Below are 26,640 nucleotides of genomic sequence, written 5' to 3' on the forward strand. Positions count from 1 at the left end.
TTCCACATTATTTTTAAAAGTGGCCATTTCACTACTGATCTCCTGCCTAGGATATTTCTTTGATCTCACCTTCAGATCTGTATGTAAATATTTACTTGTGTTACCTCCTATATCCATCTCCCTATTAATGGGATTTTTGAGAAAATATTTTTTAAGACATAGACGTCTAATGAACTTCTCCACTCCTATGTATGTTGCAAATTTGTCCATAGAGTTCGTCGGAGCAAACTTTAAACCTTTATTAAGAAGCTGCACCTGGATGTCAGTCAGTACAGCCTCACTGATGTTAATTACATTGGTGGTTGGTGCTATTAATTTTTGTGCTTTCTTCTTATGTGCATATCGTCCTCTCCGAATTGTTCGTTGTGGTTGTGCCTTTGTGACCTGTTCATTGTTGGTGTGTAATGGTGTGTTGTGTTCTGATAGTGTCTGTGTTCCTGTCTGTGTGTCTGGTAATTCCCTCTGTTCTGTGTGTGCTCCCTCGGACGCTCCCTCAAATTGTATTCGTGGACATAACCCTGTGTTTTGTGATTGTGTTTCTTTGACTCTTGTCGTGGTGGGGTGGGAGTGCGTGTGTTCCTTATTCGTGCTTTGTGGTGTGGTGGTGTGAAGTCTAAAAAATGTGGTGTTGACAATGTTTCAAACCTATTTGAGATTGGTACATTCTCAAATTGGCTTAGTGTATCAATGTGTGCAACCTCCCTCTGTTTATAAACCTCAGTGGCTTCTTTTCTTTCCATATGGTTTAATTTCCTGGATTTTTTCCCTATTATTTCCCTTTCTAATGCATCTAAATTTTTGCAAATTCTTTCATGCCACTTGTGAACTGCATCAGTATCTGGGAATGTTTCCATTTCTCTTTTGAGAATATCTATTTGCCCTGTCATTTCTTCTGTCATTTGTATCCTTCTTTTGATGATCATTTGGACAAGGGCTCCCGACTGTGCTTTCAGGAAATCATCCCATTCCTTTTTGAATTTGTCACTCACCAGATCAGATGCAGGTGTCTTGGCGAGTGACAAACCCCTAGGGATGAAGCCCCTGTCCAGATATTGCGTAAGGGATCTAATCTCCCACTTGTTACGCAGTTGACGTTGCAGAGTCCTCTCCAGAACTTTAAAAACATCATCCATTGATCTTGTTGTTTCTATTGATGCCTCCCCTTCTATATTGAAGGTGAAAGCCTCAATTTTCTTGTATTTATTATCTAGGTGTTCCCAGATGTCCATATCAAAGAGAGGGGGAGCTCAACTGTTGAGGGTAATGCAATAAACCAAAAGAAGGAAATCCAGCGGCTCACCCCTGTCTCGTATGGGTAGGTGCTCACCCTCTAGTCCTACCCTCAGGACTGAAAAGAAGTGATAAAGTATGCAGAAATGAGGGGGCACACTCAAGAGAGAACCACTAGATGGATGATGGCATAATATTTTATTATTCTAAAAACAAACCCCTAAAAATATATAAAAAACAATCATAAAATAGCATATATTAATGCAGCAATCCTATAGTGCATGACAAGCGGTGCTACACATATATGACAAATACCATATGATATATAACATGCAGCAGTATAAAAATGCGTGACACGCTAGTGGTATGGAACCATATGTGATAGTCCTGTAGCCGTCCTATTGATAATAGGTAGAATGTCAGCACTTTCATGCATAAATGTCCCACTGAGACTTGATGGTGATGGTACTATGACCAAATGTCCCAAAAGATGATGCCACTACAATTAGGGCAGTGTAGCTAAATCCAATAGGACAGTTGAATACCAGTGTCCGGTATTGTGGATGTACAAAATACGTACATATATTGGATACTGGAGCTACTTACTATATCACGCCGCCTGTAGTGTCCCGGTCTCACCCCACCTTCTTGCTGCTTGACCGCAGCGTTGATTCCCCAGGTGGCCGAACGCGGCCGAACGTGGCGTCCCACGTGACCTGGTTGCTTAGGGTTCCGGGTTGGCGCTTCCCTGACGTCACTAATGTGCGACTGTGACTCTGGCTGTAGCTCCGTACCGGAGATGTAATGGAAATATATCTCTTATACTTGGAACTTCTGGCTTTTTGTTCTTTACTCTTCTTATTGAATCCACGCTCACTCCGTGCTACCAGACGCGTTTCAGGGTCTACACCCCTTCCTCAGTGGCCACCGAGTGAGTGGATTCTCACTCTTTTAAAAGGTGTTGTCCCACCCACAATTGTGTTCTTTTGTGCTTGATTCAATATGTGGGGTGGATTTTGATTGCTGATAAATCATGTTAACCACCTCAGCCCCCAGTGCTTAAACACCCTGAAAGACCAGGCCACTTTTTACACTTCTGACCTACACTACTTTCACCATTTATTGCTCGGTCATGCAACTTACCACCCAAATGAATTTTACCTCCTTTTCTTCTCACTAATAGAGCTTTCATTTGGTGGTATTTCATTGCTGCTGACATTTTTACTTTTTTTGTTATTAATCGAAATTTAACGATTTTTTTTGCAAAAAAATGACATTTTTCACTTTCAGTTGTAAAATTTTGCAAAAAAAACGACATCCATATAGAAATTTTGCTCTAAATTTATAGTTCTACATGTCTTTGATAAAAAAAAAATGTTTGGGTAAAAAAAAAATGGTTTGGGTAAAAGTTATAGCGTTTACAAACTATGGTACAAAAATGTGAATTTCCGCTTTTTGAAGCAGCTCTGATTTTCTGAGCACCTGTCATGTTTCCTGAGGTTCTATAATGCCCAGACAGTACAAACACCCCACAAATGACCCCATTTCTGAAAGTACACACACTAAGGTATTCACTGATGGGCATAGTGAGTTCATAGAACTTTTTATTTTTTGTCACAAGTTAGCGGAAAATTATGATTTTTTTTTTTTTTTTTTCTTACAAAGTCTCATATTCCACTAACTTGTGACAAAAAATAAAAAGTTCTATGAACTCACTATGCCCATCAGCGAATACCTTGGGGTCTCTTCTTTCCAAAATGGGGTCACTTGTGGGGAAGTTATACTGCCCTGGCATTCTAGGGGCCCAAATGTGTGGTAAGGAGTTTGAAATCAAATTCTGTAAAAAATGACCAGTGAAATCCGAAAGGTGCTCTTTGGAATATGGGCCCCTTTGCCCACCTAGGCTGCAAAAAAGTGTCACACATCTGGTATCTCCGTACTCAGGAGAAGGTGGGGAATGTGTTTTGGGGTGTCATTTTATATATACCCATGCTGGGTGAGAGAAATATCTTGGCAAAAGACAACTTTTCCCATTTTTTTATACAAAGTTGTCATTTGACCAAGATATTTATCTCACCCAGCATGGGTATATGTAAAAAGACACCCCAAAACACATTCCTCAACTTCTCCTGAGTACGGGGATACCAGATGTGTGACACTTTTTTGCAGCCTAGGTGGGCAAAGGGGCCCATATTCCAAAGAGCACCTTTCGGATTTCACTCCTCATTTTTTCCTGAATTTGATTTCAAACTCCTTACCACACATTTGGGCCCCTAGAATACCAGGGCAGTATAACTACCCCACAAGTGACCCCATTTTGGAAAGAAGACACCCCAAGGTATTCCGTGAGGGGCATGGCGAGTTCCTAGAATTTTTTATTTTTTGTCACAAGTTAGTGGAAAATGATGATTTTTTTTTTTATTTTTTTTTTTCATACAAAGTCTCATATTCCACAAACTTGTGACAAAAAATAAAAACTTCCATGAACTCACTATGCCCATCAGCGAATACCTTGGGGTCTCTTCTTTCCAAAATGGGGTCACTTGTGGGGTAGTTATACTGCCCTGGCATTCTAGGGGCCCAAATGTGTGGTAAGTAGGTAAATGACCTGTGAAATCCGAAAGGTGCTCTTTGGAATGTGGGCCCCTTTGCCCACCTAGGCTGCAAAAAAGTGTCACACATCTGGTATCTCTGTATTCAGGAGAAGTTGAGGAATGTGTTTTGGGGTGTCTTTTTACATATACCCATGCTGGGTGAGATAAATATCTTGGTCAAATGCCAACTTTGTATAAAAAAATGGGAAAAGTTGTCTTTTGCCAAGATATTTCTCTCACCCAGCATGGGTATATGTAAAATGACACCCCAAAACACATTCCCCAACTTCTCCCGATTACGGAGATACCAGATGTGTGACACTTTTTTGCAGCCTAGGTGGGCAAAGGGGCCCATATTCAAAAGAGCACCTTTCGGATTTCACAGGTCATTTTTTACAGAATTTGATTTCAAACTCCTTACCACACATTTGGGCCCCTAGAATGCCAGGGCAGTATAACTACCCCACAAGTGACCCCATTTTGGAAAGAAGAGACCCCAAGGTATTCGCTGATGGGCATAGTGAGTTCATGGAACTTTTTATTTTTTGTCACAAGTTAGTGGAATATGAGACTTTGTATGAAAAAAAAAAAAAAAAAAATCATCATTTTCCACTAACTTGTGACAAAAAATAAAAAATTCTAGGAACTCGCCATGCCCCTCACGGAATACCTTGGGGTGTCTTCTTTCCAAAATGGGGTCACTTGTGGGGTAGTTATACTGCCCTGGCATTTTCCAGGGGCCCTAATGTGTGGTAAGTAGGTAAATGACCTGTGAAATCCTAAAGGTGCTCTTTGGAATATGGGCCCCTTTGCCCACCTAGGCTGCAAAAAAGTGTCACACATGTGGTATCGCCGTATTCAGGAGAAGTTGGGGAATGTGTTTTGGGGTGTCATTTTACATATACCCATGCTGGGTGAGAGAAATATCTTGGCAAAAGACAACTTTTCCCATTTTTTTATACAAAGTTGGCATTTGACCAAGATATTTCTCTCACCCAGCATGGGTATATGTAAAATGACACCCCAAAACACATTCCCCAACTTCTCCTGAGTACGGCGATACCAGATGTGTGACACTTTTTTGCAGCCTAGATGCGCAAAGGTGCCCAAATTCCTTTTAGGAGGGCATTTTTAGACATTTGGATACCAGACTTCTTCTCACGCTTTGGGGCCCCTAGAATGCCAGAGCAGTATAAATACCCCACATGTGACCCCATTTTGGAAAGAAGACACCCCAAGGTATTCAATGAGGGGCATGGCGAGTTCATAGAAATTTTTTTTTTTTGGCACAAGTTAGCGGAAATTGATATTTTTAATTTTTTTCTCACAAAGTCTCCCGTTCCGCTAACTTGGGACAAAAATTTCAATCTTTCATGGACTCAATATGCCCCTCACGGAATACCTGGGGGTGTCTTCTTTCCGAAATGGGGTCACATGTGGGGTATTTATACTGCCCTGGCATTCTAGGGGCCCTAAAGCGTGAGAAGAAGTCTGGAATATAAATGTCTAAAAAATTTTACGCATTTGGATTCCGTGAGGGGTATGGTGAGTTCATGTGAGATTTTATTTTTTGACACAAGTTAGTGGAATATGAGACTTTGTAAGAAAAAAAAAAAAAATTCTGCTAACTTGGGCCAAAAAAATATCTGAATGGAGCCTTACAGAGGGGTGATCAATGACAGGGGGGTGATCAATGACAGGGGGGTGATCAATGACAGGGGGGGTGATCAATGACAGGGGGGTTGATCAATGACAGGGGGGTGATCAGGGAGTCTATATGGGGTGATCACCACAGTCATTGATCACGCCCCTGTAAGGCTTCATTCAGACGTCCGGATGCGTTTTGCGGATCCGATCCATCTATCAGTGCATCCGTAAAAATCATGCGGACATCTGAATGGAGCTTTACAGGGGGGTAATCAATGACAGGGGGGTGATCAGGGAGTCTATATGGGGTGATCACCACAGTCATTGATCACTCCCCTGTAAGGCTTCATTCAGACGTCCGGATGCGTTTTGCGGATCCGATCCATCTATCAGTGGATCCGTAAAAATCATGCGGACATCTGAATGGAGCTTTACAGGGGGGTGATCAATGACAGGGGGGTGATCAGGGAGTCTATATGGGGTGATCACCACAGTCATTGATCACGCCCCTGTAAGGCTTCATTCAGACGTCCGGATGCGTTTTGCGGATCGGATCCATCTATCAGTGCATCCGTAAAAATCATGCGGACATCTGAATGGAGCTTTACAGGGGGGTGATCAGGGAGTCTATATGGGGTGATCACCACAGTCATTGATCACGCCCCTGTAAGGCTTCATTCAGACGTCCGGATGCGTTTTGCGGATCGGATCCATCTATCAGTGCATCCGTAAAAATCATGCGGACATCTGAATGGAGCTTTACAGGGGGTTGATCAATGACAGGGGTGTAATCAATGACAGGGGGGGTGATCAGGGAGTCTATATGGGGTGATAACCACAGTCATTGATCACGCCCCTGTAAGGCTTCATTCAGACGTCCGGATGCGTTTTGCGGATCCGATCCATCTATCAGTGGATCCGTAAAAATCATGCGGACATCTGAATGGAGCTTTACAGGGGGGTAATCAATGACAGGGGGGTGATCAATGACAGGGGGGTGATCAGGGAGTCTATATGGGGTGATCAGGGGTGATCAGGGGCTAATAAGGGGTTAATAAGTGACGGGGGGGGGGTGTAGTGTAGTGTAGTGGTGCTTGGTGGGACTTTACTGAGCTACCTGTGTCCTCTGGTGGTCGATCCAAACAAAGGGGACCACCAGAGGACCAGGTAGCAGGTATATTAGACGCTGTTATCAAAACAGCGTCTAATATACCTGTTAGGGGTTAAAAAAAACACATCTCCAGCCTGCCAGCGAACGATCGCCGCTGGCAGGCTGGAGATCAACTCTCTTACCTTCCGTTCCTGTGAGCGCGCGCGCCTGTGTGCGCGCGTTCACAGGAAATCTCGCCCATCGCGAGATGACGCATATATGCGTGACTCTGCGCAGGGCTGCCACCTCCGGAACGCGATCCTGCGTTAGGCGGTCCGGAGGTGGTTAAAACATATATAAATGACGTAAAATAATAAATATCCCCACATGTAATACTGTATAAAAACACTTAAAAAACAGCTCTGGATGAAGACTGCAAGGTCAGATTATCATTTTAGGAAAAAACGCATCAAAACCGCATCAGTGTGAACTGCGTTTTGCATGCGTTTTTTATGTAATTATCAATTATAGGGTCTAACAGTATTTCTAAACGGATAACACCAAAAATAACATCATTATATAATGTGTTCTCCGTGTAATTTCATATTTGGTGATCCTAAATATATATATTCCCAGATTGGGTAGTATGTCGTATAGGGGAGGAGCCATCCAGTGGGGAGGGGAGATCACAATGTCGATAATCGACCAAACTGCGATGTCCCATCCCCCCCGGACGACCCCCCAACAATCACAGGAACCCGAACACCTCCATCTCGGCATTGAGGCCCCTGGGAATGATGGTATCATACTCGAAGATTCTGCGGGATTCTTGTCTCGACATGTGTGCAATATGGTTACCTCCTCTCCACATTTTTTTGACTCTTTCTATGGCTGTGAATTTTAGACTAGTTGGATCACAGTTGTGTTGAGTTTTAAAATGTTTCGATAAGGAATGTGTTTCTAAACCTTTTTTAATGTTTGCCACATGTTCCGCTATCCTCTTTTTGAGTGTTCTTTTGGTCCTGCCTATGTACTGTTTCTTACATCCACATTCTAATAGGTAGATGACATCCGTGGAGTCGCAGGTTAAACATTCTTGTATTTCTAAGCTGAAAGAGTTTACTGTGGATGTAACCTTTGTTGTTTTTTTAGAAAAATTTGTCATTTTACAATTTGCGCACCTTCCACATTTAAAAAACCCATTAGTTGTTAACCAATTGTTTTTTGTTATTTGTTGTTTCTCTTTCTTAATTTTTACGGTTGGGGCTATTTTGCCTGCTAAATTATTGGCCCTTGTATATGTTATTTTCGGTACATCACTCAGTAATGGGCCAATTGTCTTATCGTTCAGCAGATGACCCCAATGGGAGAGAGAGATCATTGCTCCCAGGCTGGGGACGGATCTGGTGCTATGGCGGCGGTACATTGATGACATTCTGTTCATCTGGCGAGACACAGCTGAATCTCTGGATCTATTTCTCAGTGATATCAATAAAAATGACAAGAACCTCATATTTAGTCCAACCATTAGTAAAGAAAAGGTAGAATTTTTAGATTTGGAGATATGGATTAGGGAAGAACAATTATGCTGCAATACATTCTTTAAGCCGGTGGCCAAAAATAGCTTCATCAGATTTGCAAGTTGCCATCTTCCGCGGTGGCTTATCAATATACCAACTAGCCAGTTCCGCAGACTGAAGCGCAACTGTACGATGGACAGCAAATTTGATGAAGAGGCCACCGGCCTAAAACAGCAATTATTGGAAAGAGATTACCCAGTCCAGATTATAGACAAATCACTGGAAAAGGTGAAGAAGATGGAAAGAAAAAGTTTCTTTGAGACAGGTCCATCACAATTACGAGATGAAACACTGAGAATTATCCTCCCGTTCAATTCCCAGTATAGAGTGATGGAGAGGAGCATTCGCAAACATTGGGGTCATCTGCTGAACGATAAGACAATTGGCCCATTACTGAGTGATGTACCGAAAATAACATATACAAGGGCCAATAATTTAGCAGGCAAAATAGCCCCAACCGTAAAAATTAAGAAAGAGAAACAACAAATAACAAAAAACAATTGGTTAACAACTAATGGGTTTTTTAAATGTGGAAGGTGCGCAAATTGTAAAATGACAAATTTTTCTAAAAAAACAACAAAGGTTACATCCACAGTAAACTCTTTCAGCTTAGAAATACAAGAATGTTTAACCTGCGACTCCACGGATGTCATCTACCTATTAGAATGTGGATGTAAGAAACAGTACATAGGCAGGACCAAAAGAACACTCAAAAAGAGGATAGCGGAACATGTGGCAAACATTAAAAAAGGTTTAGAAACACATTCCTTATCGAAACATTTTAAAACTCAACACAACTGTGATCCAACTAGTCTAAAATTCACAGCCATAGAAAGAGTCAAAAAAATGTGGAGAGGAGGTAACCATATTGCACACATGTCGAGACAAGAATCCCGCAGAATCTTCGAGTATGATACCATCATTCCCAGGGGCCTCAATGCCGAGATGGAGGTGTTCGGGTTCCTGTGATTGTTGGGGGGTCGTCCGGGGGGGATGGGACATCGCAGTTTGGTCGATTATCGACATTGTGATCTCCCCTCCCCACTGGATGGCTCCTCCCCTATACGACATACTACCCAATCTGGGAATATATATATTTAGGATCACCAAATATGAAATTACACGGAGAACACATTATATAATGATGTTATTTTTGGTGTTATCCGTTTAGAAATACTGTTAGACCCTATAATTGATAATTACATAAAAAACGCATGCAAAACGCAGTTCACACTGATGCGGTTTTGATGCGTTTTTTCCTAAAATGATAATCTGACCTTGCAGTCTTCATCCAGAGCTGTTTTTTAAGTGTTTTTATACAGTATTACATGTGGGGATATTTATTATTTTACGTCATTTATATATGTTTTAACATGATTTATCAGCAATCAAAATCCACCCCACATATTGAATCAAGCACAAAAGAACACAATTGTGGGTGGGACAACACCTTTTAAAAGAGTGAGAATCCACTCACTCGGTGGCCACTGAGGAAGGGGTGTAGACCCTGAAACGCGTCTGGTAGCACGGAGTGAGCGTGGATTCAATAAGAAGAGTAAAGAACAAAAAGCCAGAAGTTCCAAGTATAAGAGATATATTTCCATTACATCTCCGGTACGGAGCTACAGCCAGAGTCACAGTCGCACATTAGTGAAGTCAGGGAAGCGCCAACCCGGAACCCTAAGCAACCAGGTCACGTGGGACGCCACGTTCGGCCGCGTTCGGCCACCTGGGGAATCAACGCTGCGGTCAAGCAGCAAGAAGGTGGGGTGAGACCGGGACACTACAGGCGGCGTGATATAGTAAGTAGCTCCAGTATCCAATATATGTACGTATTTTGTACATCCACAATACCGGACACTGGTATTCAACTGTCCTATTGGATTTAGCTACACTGCCCTAATTGTAGTGGCATCATCTTTTGGGACATTTGGTCATAGTACCATCACCATCAAGTCTCAGTGGGACATTTATGCATGAAAGTGCTGACATTCTACCTATTATCAATAGGACGGCTACAGGACTATCACATATGGTTCCATACCACTAGCGTGTCACGCATTTTTATACTGCTGCATGTTATATATCATATGGTATTTGTCATATATGTGTAGCACCGCTTGTCATGCACTATAGGATTGCTGCATTAATATATGCTATTTTATGATTGTTTTTTATATATTTTTAGGGGTTTGTTTTTAGAATAATAAAATATTATGCCATCATCCATCTAGTGGTTCTCTCTTGAGTGTGCCCCCTCATTTCTGCATACTTTATCACTTCTTTTCAGTCCTGAGGGTAGGACTAGAGGGTGAGCACCTACCCATACGAGACAGGGGTGAGCCGCTGGATTTCCTTCTTTTGGTTTATTGCATTACCCTCAACAGTTGAGCTCCCCCTCTCTTTGATATAGACATCTGGGAACACCTAGATAATAAATACAAGAAAATTGAGGCTTTCACCTTCAATATAGAAGGGGAGGCATCAATAGAAACAACAAGATCAATGGATGATGTTTTTAAAGTTCTGGAGAGGACTCTGCAACGTCAACTGCGTAACAAGTGGGAGATTAGATCCCTTACGCAATATCTGGACAGGGGCTTCATCCCTAGGGGTTTGTCACTCGCCAAGACACCTGCATCTGATCTGGTGAGTGACAAATTCAAAAAGGAATGGGATGATTTCCTGAAAGCACAGTCGGGAGCCCTTGTCCAAATGATCATCAAAAGAAGGATACAAATGACAGAAGAAATGACAGGGCAAATAGATATTCTCAAAAGAGAAATGGAAACATTCCCAGATACTGATGCAGTTCACAAGTGGCATGAAAGAATTTGCAAAAATTTAGATGCATTAGAAAGGGAAATAATAGGAAAAAATCCAGGAAATTAAACCATATGGAAAGAAAAGAAGCCACTGAGGTTTATAAACAGAGGGAGGTTGCACACATTGATACACTAAGCCAATTTGAGAATGTACCAATCTCAAATAGGTTTGAAACATTGTCAACACCACATTTTTTAGACTTCACACCACCACACCACAAAGCACGAATAAGGAACACACGCACTCCCACCCCACCACGACAAGAGTCAAAGAAACACAATCACAAAACACAGGGTTATGTCCACGAATACAATTTGAGGGAGCGTCCGAGGGAGCACACACAGAACAGAGGGAATTACCAGACACACAGACAGGAACACAGACACTATCAGAACACAACACACCATTACACACCAACAATGAACAGGTCACAAAGGCACAACCACAACGAACAATTCGGAGAGGACGATATGCACATAAGAAGAAAGCACAAAAATTAATAGCACCAACCACCAATGTAATTAACATCAGTGAGGCTGTACTGACTGACATCCAGGTGCAGCTTCTTAATAAAGGTTTAAAGTTTGCTCCGACGAACTCTATGGACAAATTTGCAACATACATAGGAGTGGAGAAGTTCATTAGACGTCTATGTCTTAAAAAATATTTTCTCAAAAATCCCATTAATAGGGAGATGGATATAGGAGGTAACACAAGTAAATATTTACATACAGATCTGAAGGTGAGATCAAAGAAATATCCTAGGCAGGAGATCAGTAGTGAAATGGCCACTTTTAAAAATAATGTGGAACGAGATTTGAGGAGGATAAAAAGTCGCAGGATCAATGCGAATCTGAACAGAGAAGAAATTAAGGCCATAAAATCCCTACAAGAGGCCAATAATATCACAATTAGGCCAGCCGATAAGGGTGGAGCTGTCGTGATACTCAATACTAGAGATTACACAGAAGAATGTTACAGACAGCTAAGATCAGAGAATACCTACCAAAGATTAAAAGGAGACCCAACACAGGAATACTATAATATTCTTAAAGATTATTGTGGAAGGGGGGTAGGAGCTGGCTTTCTTTCCGATCAGGAAGCAAAATTTATTCTGGACACTGAGGGGAGGATCCCCATGTTCTATTGTGTCCCCAAGATCCATAAGAACCTGGAAGCACCTCCAGGTCGCCCGATTGTGTCGGGTATCCAATCCATATCATGTAATTTATCCAAATACATTGACCAGTGGCTCCAACCATATGTAAAACGAGTACCATCATATATTCGAGACACTACAGACATCATCAAAACACTTGAAAATGTCAAATGGGTAGATGGATGGATCTTGGGGACACTGGATGTTGGATCCCTCTACACGGTTATTGAACATACCAGGGGGATACAGGCATTACACGAGCAATTGTCGGGAGATGCTGGGCTCCCTGTGGAACAATTAGATTTCCTGTTAGAGGGAGTAGGATATATATTGGCCCACAACTATTTTTCTTTTGAAAGGGAGTTTTATTTGCAGTGTACCGGGACCGCCATGGGCACCAGATTCGCCCCCAGCTATGCCAACCTTTTCTTGGCTCAATGGGAGAGAGAGATCATTGCTCCCAGGCTGGGGACGGATCTGGTGCTATGGCGGCGGTACATTGATGACATTCTGTTCATCTGGCGAGACACAGCTGAATCTCTGGATCTATTTCTCAGTGATATCAATAAAAATGACAAGAACCTCATATTTAGTCCAACCATTAGTAAAGAAAAGGTAGAATTTTTAGATTTGGAGATATGGATTAGGGAAGAACAATTATGCTGCAATACATTCTTTAAGCCGGTGGCCAAAAATAGCTTCATCAGATTTGCAAGTTGCCATCTTCCGCGGTGGCTTATCAATATACCAACTAGCCAGTTCCGCAGACTGAAGCGCAACTGTACGATGGACAGCAAATTTGATGAAGAGGCCACCGGCCTAAAACAGCAATTATTGGAAAGAGATTACCCAGTCCAGATTATAGACAAATCACTGGAAAAGGTGAAGAAGATGGAAAGAAAAAGTTTCTTTGAGACAGGTCCATCACAATTACGAGATGAAACACTGAGAATTATCCTCCCGTTCAATTCCCAGTATAGAGTGATGGAGAGGAGCATTCGCAAACATTGGGGTCATCTGCTGAACGATAAGACAATTGGCCCATTACTGAGTGATGTACCGAAAATAACATATACAAGGGCCAATAATTTAGCAGGCAAAATAGCCCCAACCGTAAAAATTAAGAAAGAGAAACAACAAATAACAAAAAACAATTGGTTAACAACTAATGGGTTTTTTAAATGTGGAAGGTGCGCAAATTGTAAAATGACAAATTTTTCTAAAAAAACAACAAAGGTTACATCCACAGTAAACTCTTTCAGCTTAGAAATACAAGAATGTTTAACCTGCGACTCCACGGATGTCATCTACCTATTAGAATGTGGATGTAAGAAACAGTACATAGGCAGGACCAAAAGAACACTCAAAAAGAGGATAGCGGAACATGTGGCAAACATTAAAAAAGGTTTAGAAACACATTCCTTATCGAAACATTTTAAAACTCAACACAACTGTGATCCAACTAGTCTAAAATTCACAGCCATAGAAAGAGTCAAAAAAATGTGGAGAGGAGGTAACCATATTGCACACATGTCGAGACAAGAATCCCGCAGAATCTTCGAGTATGATACCATCATTCCCAGGGGCCTCAATGCCGAGATGGAGGTGTTCGGGTTCCTGTGATTGTTGGGGGGTCGTCCGGGGGGGATGGGACATCGCAGTTTGGTCGATTATCGACATTGTGATCTCCCCTCCCCACTGGATGGCTCCTCCCCTATACGACATACTACCCAATCTGGGAATATATATATTTAGGATCACCAAATATGAAATTACACGGAGAACACATTATATAATGATGTTATTTTTGGTGTTATCCGTTTAGAAATACTGTTAGACCCTATAATTGATAATTACATAAAAAACGCATGCAAAACGCAGTTCACACTGATGCGGTTTTGATGCGTTTTTTCCTAAAATGATAATCTGACCTTGCAGTCTTCATCCAGAGCTGTTTTTTAAGTGTTTTTATACAGTATTACATGTGGGGATATTTATTATTTTACGTCATTTATATATGTTTTAACATGATTTATCAGCAATCAAAATCCACCCCACATATTGAATCAAGCACAAAAGAACACAATTGTGGGTGGGACAACACCTTTTAAAAGAGTGAGAATCCACTCACTCGGTGGCCACTGAGGAAGGGGTGTAGACCCTGAAACGCGTCTGGTAGCACGGAGTGAGCGTGGATTCAATAAGAAGAGTAAAGAACAAAAAGCCAGAAGTTCCAAGTATAAGAGATATATTTCCATTACATCTCCGGTACGGAGCTACAGCCAGAGTCACAGTCGCACATTAGTGACGTCAGGGAAGCGCCAACCCGGAACCCTAAGCAACCAGGTCACGTGGGACGCCACGTTCGGCCGCGTTCGGCCACCTGGGGAATCAACGCTGCGGTCAAGCAGCAAGAAGGTGGGGTGAGACCGGGACACTACAGGCGGCGTGATATAGTAAGTAGCTCCAGTATCCAATATATGTACGTATTTTGTACATCCACAATACCGGACACTGGTATTCAACTGTCCTATTGGATTTAGCTACACTGCCCTAATTGTAGTGGCATCATCTTTTGGGACATTTGGTCATAGTACCATCACCATCAAGTCTCAGTGGGACATTTATGCATGAAAGTGCTGACATTCTACCTATTATCAATAGGACGGCTACAGGACTATCACATATGGTTCCATACCACTAGCGTGTCACGCATTTTTATACTGCTGCATGTTATATATCATATGGTATTTGTCATATATGTGTAGCACCGCTTGTCATGCACTATAGGATTGCTGCATTAATATATGCTATTTTATGATTGTTTTTTATATATTTTTAGGGGTTTGTTTTTAGAATAATAAAATATTATGCCATCATCCATCTAGTGGTTCTCTCTTGAGTGTGCCCCCTCATTTCTGCATACTTTATATTCCTGAAATAGGCACCGAAGCCTGCTTGAGGCTTCGAGCAATTTCAGCAATATAACAGGTTCCCCAATCTCAGTCGGGGAACGCTGTTACCGTAGAGGAAGCACGCAACTTCCGCTTCCGGACTGATCAGATGCTGTGGTCACATTTGACAATGGCATCTGAAGGGGAAAATGTATGCGATCTTATGGCTGATCGCATACATGTGCCGCGGGTCTCTGCTATTTAAAATAGCAGAAACCCGACGGCTTTGGTGCTCACTGCACGTGCCAGTGGGCGCCATGTTTAAGGAACGGACTTCCGCCGTACATATACAGTACAGACCAAAAGTTTGGACACACCTTCTCATTCAAAGAGTTTTCTTTATTTTTATGACTATGAAGGCATCAAAACTCATCATCAAGAGAATGCCAAGAGTGTGCAAAGCAGTAATCAAAGCAAAAGGTGGCTACTTTGAAGAACCTAGAATATGACATATTTTCAGTTGTTTCACACTTGTTTGTTATGTATATAATTCCACATGTGTTAATTCATAGTTTTGATGCCTTCATAGTCATGAAAATAAAGAAAACTCTTTGAATGAGAAGGTGTGTCCAAACTTTTGGTCTGTACTGTATGTCTGAGATTAATATTCCTTCCTCACTAACTAGTTGTGTGTTTGTTTCTCTGGATCACTGACCTTTTTGCCTGTTTCTTTGACTTGCCTTTGTATACTGATTTTTGCCTCTGTATACTGATTTTTGCCTCTGACATGACCTGGAGTTTGACTCTGTCTGTTATTTGACCTTGCTTGGTATTGGACATTGTCTTGTGTTGGCTAGTTGTGACCTCGCCTTTGGCTGCTGACTTTGTCTCTGACGTTATTCAGTCTTGGCTTTGCCGGTCTGGTTTTCTCCTCCTTCCTGTCTGACTACTCTTTACCCATTTTGGTTTAGGCATCTGCACTTAGTCAAGTTAGGAACTGCCTTCAAGTTGTGGCCTACTATTTAGGGTGGATCGTGCAAGTAGGTAGGGACAGTGGTGCGGGTGGAGTACAGGGCTGCACTTTTCCCTACCCTTTCATGACACCTGTGTTTACTAGCTAAAGTCGGTCTCCATCCACCTAAAGCTTAGTTGACCAGCTCCTTTCAGTGCACCTCCTCCTCTGCTGCTGTCTCACACATGCTCAGTACAGGCTGCATTAAAAGAAAGCTGAAGATGGAATTAGAATCTGTAATTCCACACTGAAACTGCTGCTGGAAGATCGAAGATCTCTCACTGCAGAGCCAGGGAGACTACAGCTTGTACTGAGAGTATGTGAGATTTCAGCAGCAGCAGGGGATCAGCTTGACAATTAAGCTCTAGTTGGGCATTATGGCATGGATTTTTCTAATGAATCCATCTTCATCAGATTTAAAAGATCTATTTGATAATGCAGTTTGCGTTGAGGAATGTGGGGACAAATCCTCAGTTGATTTGTTGTATTAATATGATGCTTACTTGGCGTTTAAGGTCAAAATGTGTTGATAGGAGGCAGGATGTCAATTTAAAAAAATCACTAATTCTAATTTTTATCTTCACAGAGAATCCCACTAAGAATTCTGAGGATGTCCTATTATCACTAAATTATAATGTAGAAGATAAAGATATCACGCCACGCTCTTCAGGCGGAAACGTCATTACTCTTCATTTATTTCCAGTACTTCCCAGCACATATCTGTTATATAATCCCTCTAATCATGAGGAACCTTCTCCTGACCAATCAAAAATTATCACAAATGCAGGCCAGAAAGGGGGTAAATGGTTTCAGCGTGGTAAAGAGTTCACAAAAAGCTCAGGTCTTTCTACACACAGAAGGACTCACACAAAGAGGAAGCCATACTCCTGTTCAGAATGTGGTAGGTGCTTTACAGATAAATCCCATCTTGCTACACATGAGAAAATTCACACAGGGGAGAAACCATATTCATGTCCAGAATGTGGGAAATGTTTTACAGATAAATCAACTCTTGCTAGACATGAGAAAATCCACAAAGGAGAGAAGCCATATTCTTGTTCAGAATGTGGGAAATGTTTTACACAGAAAACAAATCTTGTTACACATCAGAGAAGTCACACAGGAGTGAAACCGTATTCATGTTCAGAATGTAGGAAATGTTTTGCCCAGAAATCAACTTTAGTTAGACATAAGAGAAGTCACACAGGGGAGAAACCATATTCCTGTTCAGAATGTGGAAAATGTTTTGCACATAAATCACATCTTGTTACACATGAGAGAATTCACACAGGAGAGAAGCCGTATTCATGTTTAGAATGTGGAAAATGTTTTACAACAAAATCAGGTCTTGTTTTACACGAGAGAAGTCACACAGGAGAGAAGCCATATTCATGTTCAGAATGTGGGAAATGTTTTATACAGAAATCATATCTTGTTACACATGAGAGAAGTCACAAACGAGAGAAGCCATATTAATGTTCAGAATGTGGGAAATGTTTTGCACATAAATCAAATCTTGTTACACATGAAGGACTTCACACAGGAGAGAAGCCATAGTCCTGTTCAGAATGTGAGAAATGTTTTATGCAGAAAGGATATCTTGTTAAACATGAAAGAATTTACACAAGAGAGAAGCCATATTCATGTTCAGAATGTCGGAAATGTTTTACAGAGAAATCAAATGTTACACATGAGTGAATTCACACAAGAGAGAACCTGTAATGCTGAATTGCTATCTGGCAGCACACATGTGCAAGCATTAGTACGGATCCGGCAGTCTGTTCTCCTGCCAGAACAGACTGTCGGACAAACCTAACACTAATGTTAAAGTAGCCTTACAAAGTTCGGGCAATATGGCAACATGAGTCGCTCCACAGCAAGTCTCAAAATAGTCAAGCAAATTGTCTGCAACTTGCTGTCGCGCAGCTTTTTTAGCTGTTATTTTCTTTTGATGGAATAATCATGGCTCTATCAATGTAATGCTCAGAAGAGCCTTGTTTACTTACAGAACAGTGAAGATGAACTGTCCCCATGAACCTTGCTTCTTATCACTGTATTCACACCTGCACCTACACTGCGGGACAATCCAGAGTGACATGGGGAGAAGTAACGACGCTCCATGTAATAGTTTTATAATGTATGTGGACATATTAATATTTCATCTTCATACAAACCGTATTTACAGATAAAATAAAATCTATTTGCTCCACAACAGCGTCACCATTGTCACTGACAGACATTGTCTTTTTGGCTCATATTATACTTTCTCCTCGCGCTGTGACCTTCATTGCTCCTACAGACTAACCCTCCTGTGCGGAGACAGTGATATTGGTGGCATGATGACTACATCACTGATTTATCTGACCGGGTGATCTGTGATAATTAACCCCATAAGTACATTCCTGCGGTTTATTGGTAAACCTATCTAGATACTTAGGGCTCTCCTTGTCGAATAATGAATACACTTCCTGCATTATTTCATTTGTAACACGCATTTTTATAATTGTTTTTCCTGTACATTTTATTATATTTTCTCTATGTAACATCAAACCCCGAATGTGGGGAATAATAAAACTGTAACGAAAAATGAAATATATATTATATAATTGCACAAGAACAACATAATATACAGCCTTATACAGTAAAGCCAAACTACATATCTCTGGGTGATTCACAGGTTTATTTCAGGTTGTATATTTGAATATGAAAGCTTCATTGATGCCACATGACGACTTCTAGGAAACATCTGATGAATCCGAGGAAGATTTATAGGGGGACATTTATCATTTGCGGTACCTTTTGTGTCATTTTAAAATCTGTCTGGTTTTTGTGTCTGGGCAAAATTTCTGAAATGGTGCACCTTAATAATATATTTGGCATGATGGCAATGTGGTTTACACCTAAATGTTTAAAAGTACACGAATTTACTCCTTTTAATGTAATTCCTAGTATGGAGTATATAACTCAGAAGCTGAAGGCATGGGTGACACTTCCACCGTCGTTGATAGGATGATAATATTACCTAAGCTTTTCTATTTCTATAGGGCAGCCCCAGTGATTCTTCAGAAATCCCACTTTGTGGCTATTGATAGGCCAGAGAAATGGGGTAAATAGTCTAACACCAAACCCAGGATTGCTAGCCATACGCTGAAAGCGCCTTATGTTAGGGAAGGTCTGGCCATGCCCAATTTATATAGATACTACCAGGCTGTCCAACTAACGTATGCACGTTGGTGGATCCGGGCAGATGCCAATAACATAGAAACATAGAATGTGTCGGCAGATAAGAACCATTTGGCCCATCTAGTCTGCCCAATATACTGAATACTATGGATAGCCCCCTGGCCCTATCTTATATGAAGGATGGCCTTATGCCTATCCCATGCATGCTTAAACCCCTTCACTGTATTTGCAGCTACCACTTCTGCAGGAAGGCTATTCCATGCATCCACTACTCTCTCAGTAAAGTAATACTTCCTTATATTACTTTTAAACCTTTGCCCCTCTAATTTAAAACTGTGTCCTCTTGTGGTAGTTTTTCTTCTTTTAAATATGCTCTCCTCCTTTACCTTGTTGATTCCCTTTATGTATTTAAAAGTTTCTATCATATCCCCTCTGTCTCTTCTTTCTTCCAAGCTATACATGTTAAGGTCCTTTAATCTTTCCTGGTAAGTTTTATCCTGCAATCCATGTACCCAGCAATTGTGCTAGAGGCGGCAATCTTGAGATTATATGAAGCCTTGGCAAATTTCCTGTATCGAGCAGGCAAATACCCAGTCAAGTGTGTCACGTCCAATATGTCAGCAGTGATCAATTTGTGGAAGGGGAATACCCTGACAGGTGAGACGGTAATGGGCAGTGGAGGGGGGTCAAACACTAAACACTAAACTGCCTGTTTTGTTTAACCTGACTGACTTTTGGCGACAACACAGCATTAAGTATATTCAGGGGCGGATTAAGTGCATGATAGGCCCAAGGCTGTCTACCCAACTCGGGCTCCTCCCTCCATTTTAGTTAAAAAATGTTTCTGTATGAAGAGGCTGCGGTGCTTTGTGAGCGCCACAGTCTCTTCCTAGGCCATATGACGTCACATTCATCGTTCACATGGTCTAGGTGCAGCTCTGTCCCATCTGATTGGAGCTGAGCTGCAATACCAGGCACAGTGCTATCAAATGGACAGCGCTGTGTTTGGTAAGGAGCAAAGAGGCTGCGGCACTCACTAGGACATCGCGGTCTCCTGAAACAGCGGATTGGCGGGGGTGCCAGAAGTCTGGCCCCCCATCTCATAACTCTGTGAGTACAGATGCCATAGATCAGGCGGTGGCCAACCTGTGGCTCTTTGCTTCTTCAAGTGAGGCTCTAGCTGTGGAGCCAGGAAGCAGTCAGGCCGGCTCACTCTCCACCCCATGCTCAGATCTCTTCTCCTGATCGGGCACTGTTGCTACTTTGCAGCTCCAGCTCACTCTCCACTACGTTTTGATGCACACAGTGTGAGAACGTAGTATGTGGAGAAATACTACGATCTGACTTTGTGCTCATCAGGTCACAGTGGAGAGCGTGTCAGACCTGCAGAGTAGCAGGTGCCCAGTGCCTGATCAGGAAAGGGACAAGATTTTATTTATTTATTATAGAACTGAGCATGGGGGTCTGAGCTAAGCATGGGAGGTTCTGATCTGAGCATGGGGGGGATCCTGATCTGAGCAATGGGGGTCTGATTTGAGCATGAGGGTCAGATCTGAGCATCAGGGTTAAGATTTGAGCATGGAAGGCAGATCTGAGCATAGGGGGGCAGATCTGAGCATGGGGTCTTGTTTGAGCATGGGTTGGTCAGGGCTGAGCATGGGGGGTCAGATCTGAGAAGGGGGAGATCTGAGCATTGGGGGGGATATCTGAGCAATGAGGGTCTGAAATTGGAGTCTGATTTGTGTTGTCTGATCCGAGCATTGGGGGTCTTATTTTGGGGGTCTGATTTGGAGGTATGATGAGGTTTGAGGATCTTATTTTAGGTCAGATGAGGATTGGGGATCTGATTTAGGAGTCTGATCTGAGGTCTGATGAAAAATATATTTTTTCTTTTTTTCTCTGCTAATGAAAAATAAGAAGAAAATATTTTTATCAGACCTCAGATCAGATGAAAAATATTTTTTTTTCTCTTATTTTTCTTTGTTAAAACCTAGGTGCATCTTGTAGGGCGAAAAATATGGTGATTCTTGTGTAAATGTATAGCTTGTGGCTCCTGGTAGTCATATGTTGTTGTTTTTTGGCTCTTTGTGTCTGTAAGGTTGGCCCCCCTGCCATAGATGTTCCCTGCAGTCCTATGTAACACCCCACATAACACAGTGAATTATTGTGTTATGTGGGGTGCTATACACTGCGTGCAGAATTATTAGGCAAATGAGTATTTTGACCACATCATCCTCTTTATGCATGTTGTCTTACTCCAAGCTGTATAGGCTCGAAAGCCTACTACCAATTAAGCATATTAGGTGATGTGCATCTCTGTAATGAGAAGGGGTGTGGTCTAATTACATCAACACCCTATATCAGGTGTGCATAATTATTAGGCAACTTCCTTTCCTTTGGCAAAATGGGTCAAAAGAAGGACTTGACAGGCTCAGAAAAGTCAAAAATAGTGAGATATCTTGCAGAGGGATGCAGCACTCTTAAAATTGCAAAGCTTCTTAAGTGTGATCATCGAACAATCAAGCGTTTCATTCAAAATAGTCAACAGGGTCGCAAGAAGCGTGTGGAAAAACCAAGGCGCAAAATAACTGAGAAAAGTCAAGCGTGTAGCTGCCAAGATGCCACTTGCCACCAGTTTGGCCATATTTCAGAGCTGCAACATCACTGGAGTGCCCAAAAGCACAAGGTGTGCAATACTCAGAGACATGGCCAAGGTAAGAAAGGCTGAAAGACGACCACCACTGAACAAGACATACAAGCTGAAACGTCAAGACTGGGCCAAGAAATATCTCAAGACTGCTTTTTCTAAAGTTTTATGGTCTGATGAAATGAGAGTGAGTCTTGATGGGCCAGATGGATGGGTCCGTGGCTGGATTGGTAAAGGGCAGAGAGCTCCAGTCCGACTCAGATGCCAGCAAGGTGGAGGTGGAGTACTGGTTTGGGCTGGTATCATCAAAGATGAGCTTGTGGGGCCTTTTCGGGTTGAGGATGGAGTCAAGCTCAACTCCCAGTCCTACTGCCAGTTTCTGGAAGACACCTTCTTCAAGCAGTGGTACAGGAAGAAGTCTGCATCCTTCAAGAAAAACATGATTTTCATGCAGGACAATGCTCCATCACAGGCGTCCAAGTACTCCACAGCGTGGCTGGCAAGAAAGGGTATAAAAGAAGAAAATCTAATGACATGGCCTCCTTGTTCACCTGATCTGAACCCCATTGAGAACCTGTGGTCCATCATCAAATGTGAGATTTACAAGGAGGGAAAACAGTACACCTCTCTGAACAGTGTCTGGGAGGCTGTGGTTGCTGCTGCACGCAATGTTGATGGTGAACAGATCAAAACACTGACAGAATCCATGGATGGCAGGCTTTTGAGTGTCCTTGCAAAGAAAGGTGGCTATATTGGTCACTGATTTGTTTTTGTTTTGTTTTTGAATGTCAGAAATGTATATTTGTGAATGTTGAGATGTTATATTGGTTTCACTGGTAAAAATAAATAATTGAAATGGGTATATATTTGTTTTTTGTTAAGTTGCCTAATAATTATGCACAGTAATAGTCACCTGCACACACAGATATCCCCCTAAAATAGCTAAAACTAAAAACAAACTAAAAACTACTTCCAAAAATATTCAGCTTTGATATTAATGAGTTTTTTGGGTTCATTGAGAACATGGTTGTTGTTCAATAATAAAATTAATCCTCAAAAATACAACTTGCCTAATAATTCTGCACTCCCTGTATAGGACTGCAGGGAACATCTACTACCTTATCTGTACACAGAAAGTTATCACTGATATCTGGTATGTTACAAATTTGACGAATTTAAAATACATATCATTATTATAAAAAAGACTTGGAGGAGAATACAGCACCACATACCTCTTACATCCAGGGACATCTCCTGTCATGTAGACCTTCTCTTTCCTCTTCTCCTGCATCTGACCCAGACCACCATGACAAATTCTTTCAGCCGCATCTCATCTCTACAGAGTTTGTTACACAGACATGTTAGATTTCTAAATTTTTCCATCAACCCCCCCCCCATCCTGGTGTCCCAACAATGTCATCCTGCTGCCCCTCCCAATACTGTGCCCACCGTGCACCCCAATGTCCCAGGTACTATACTGCTAAAAAAAATAGTGACCCTAATAGACATAATGGGGTCATTTATCAAACTGGTGTAAAGTTAGAAGAAGAAGTTCCAGCATCCAGGATAAAATGTTGCCAACTTCTTTATTCAACTTCGGTTACAATCCAATTAAACAGACATTATCTCCCTCCACCGCTCGGTTAACATGTTTCAAACCAGCCAGGTTCTTACTAATAACCTCAGGTGTGGCTTGGCTTTCAGGGTAAAATAGCCCAAATCCTCAAATAGAACACAAAAAGGGTAGGGGATAAACAGGGGGGGAAGGAAGGGAAGGGGTAAGTGAATTGGAGGACAAGGCTTAACCCTTAGAAAGCCAAACCACCCAACCAACCATTTGGGAAATACATCATTTAACACCCAAATGTGTTAAAGGTTAAAAAGGTTGCAGTAATCTATATCGTTGCAATAGAAAAAACAATGTAAATAGTCAATGCTAAAAATGAGCTGACAAACTCCATATAAACCTCATACATCAATTATAGAAAAACCGCACCGTGTGAACATACCCTCTGCAACCCCATGCAGAAAACCCTTAAAAACTCAGCAAAATGCTAACAAATGATGATTAAAAAGACTTAGCATTATCGATCTGCAAAAACAGGAAGAAAAAGACAATCTGGAAACAACAAAAAAATAAAAGAGGGGGGGGGGGGGGGTGGAAAATGTTATATATGTACGTATAACTGGAAGACAAACCAGACAGACCAGCATTATTGATTCTACTCTGAAATATTCCGTTCAATGCTGATACAAATACATGAGCTCTTTTCTAAGATTGAGTCCCATAGGATACCGTGTATTCAACTTAAAAATCCAATATGTCTCCCGTAGGAGGATTTTATGTTTGATATCTCCTCCCCTTGGCGGGATGACCACTTTTTCAAAGGCATATGTACGGAGACTATCTATTCTTCTGGAGCGGCGATGTGTCTGCCATACCGGACTTCGTTAACTATTTAAACAACAATCCATATTTCCTGAGGTTCACCCACCATATGGATGTGTGTCCAATATTTTTTGGGGATTTGAAGCTCACTTATTTTAACAATATTTTTCTTTATTTGGTGTAAAGTTAAACTGGCAGCCAATCAGATTCCACCTTTCATTTTCCAGTGCTCCGACTTTCCCGCTCTAGACTAGATGGCGAGGGTCAGTAAAACTTGGCTGATTTGAGCAGAGATCAGAGAGTACTCCAAGTAAACTATACGCTGCTAAGCTACCCCCACCGCAAACCAACTATAAGTTAACAGGGCCAATTGCAAATGAGCCCCCCTCCATTAACAAAAGAAATGCGTACAGTACTGCGTACAGGAGATTCTTATTAATACTCTTTTACCAAGAGAAAAATAAAAGTTCTGTATTATTTTTCATTAAGGTACACTCAGATCAGTATAAGTTTAAATTGTCGAGACCACTGAGTAATTAGAGAGTTGGTTGGGTACGACCACCTATCTCACATTGTGTCTTACTTTCATTTTCCAAAGGAGCTGTCAAATATGAAAGGTGAGATCTGATTGGTTGCTATGGGCAACTAAGCCAGTTCTATTTTACACCGGTTTGATAAACTATCCCAAAGATCCCTATAGTGTCTACAGCAATTATAATGTCCCCTAGAGTAATAATAACATCCTATATTGTGCTCCAGGTAATAATGCCTGAATAGTGTCCCCAAAAATAATGTCCCCTAATATGTTCCTGTAATAGAAATTCCCCTACAGTGCCTCCCCAATAGCAATGTCTCCCACACTACCCCCATATAGTAATTTCCCCCACACTGCCCCCATATAGTAATTTCCCCCACACTGCCCCCATATAGTAATTTCCCCCACACTGCCCCCATATAGTAATTTCCCCCACACTGCCCCCATATAGTAATTTCCCACACACTGCCCCCATATAGTAATTTCCCACACACTGCCCCCATATAGTAATTTCCCACACACTGCCCCCATATAGTAATTTCCCCCACACTGCCCCCATATAGTAATTTCCCACACACTGCCCCCATATAGTAATTTCCCACACACTGCCCCCATATAGTAATTTCCCACACACTGCCCCCATATAGTAATTTCCCACACACTGCCCCCATATAGTAATTTCCCCCACACTGCCCCCATATAGTAATTTCCCACACACTGCCCCCATATAGTAATTTCCCCCACACTACCCCCATATAGTAATTTCCCCCACACTGCCCCCATATAGTAATTTCCCCCACACTACCCCCATATAGTAATTTCCCCCACACTGCCCCCATATAGTAATTTCCCCCACACTGCCCCCATATAGTAATTTCCCACACACTGCCCCCATATAGTAATTTCCCACACACTGCCCCCATATAGTAATTTCCCACACACTGCCCCCATATAGTAATTTCCCACACACTGCCCCCATATAGTCAACCAATATTAACCGGACAGAATAACATCAAAAACATCGGACCCCCAAGGAGTCACGACAACCACCAAAAAAATTAATAAAACTAACTTACATACAGTATGTATGAAGATCCAAAAAACTTTATTGTAAGTATATATAAACATATAAACAATACATACATATATAATAAAACAGGCAGCACAAGGCGGGACACACAGATGAGTAGCAGGACCCAAGGAGAGGCCGGGAGATCAGTGCACGAAATAACAGGGAAAAAAGAATGCTAGCTGAAAAAGCATATCTCAAAACCTCATAGCAGCAACGCCCCAAACAAAGTGCAAAGGAGGCAATTGTGGAGATTGAGGTTGGAATGAAAAAGGACAAAGTATAAACATACCCTGACTGGTGCAAAGATCTCTCGGCCGACTCCTGACCCAATGCCGTTTCGCCAGTAGATCTGGCTTCTTCCGGGTATCTTCAACAGTCCAATTTTGGTGAGCTTGTGCAAATTGTAGCCTTTTTTTCCTATTTGTAGTGGAGATGAGTGGTACCTGGTGGGGTCTTCTGCTGTTGTAGCCCATCCGCCTCAAGGTTGTGCGTGTTGTGGCTTCACAAATGCTTTGCTGCAGACCTCGGTTGTAACGAGTGGTTATTTCAGTCAACGTTGCTCTTCTATCAGCTTGAATCAGTCGGCCCATTCTTCTCTGACCTCTAGCATCCACAAGACATTTTCGCCCACAGGACTGCCGCATACTGGATGTTTTTCCCTTTTCACACCATTCTTTGTAAACCCTAGAAATGGTTTTGCGTGAAAATCCCAGTAACTGAGCAGATTGTGAAATACTCAGACCGGCCCGTCTGGCACCAACAACCATGCCACGCTCAAAATT

General features: G+C 41.8%; 1 protein-coding gene and 1 pseudogene across 1 annotated transcript in view; one reads left to right on the plus strand and one right to left on the minus strand.

The window, feature by feature from the left end:
- Nucleotides 1-17,568, plus strand: part of LOC120991889 — a 32,512-nt pseudogene extending 14,944 nt beyond the window's left edge.
- LOC120991124 (zinc finger protein 585A-like) overlaps nt 1-26,640 on the minus strand; it is a 2,129,672-nt gene that overhangs the window by 1,351,376 nt on the left and 751,656 nt on the right. The window lies entirely within an intron of this gene.

This window comes from Bufo bufo, chromosome 2 (assembly GCF_905171765.1).
Source record: "Bufo bufo chromosome 2, aBufBuf1.1, whole genome shotgun sequence".
In the NCBI taxonomy this organism is placed as follows: domain Eukaryota; kingdom Metazoa; phylum Chordata; class Amphibia; order Anura; family Bufonidae; genus Bufo; species Bufo bufo.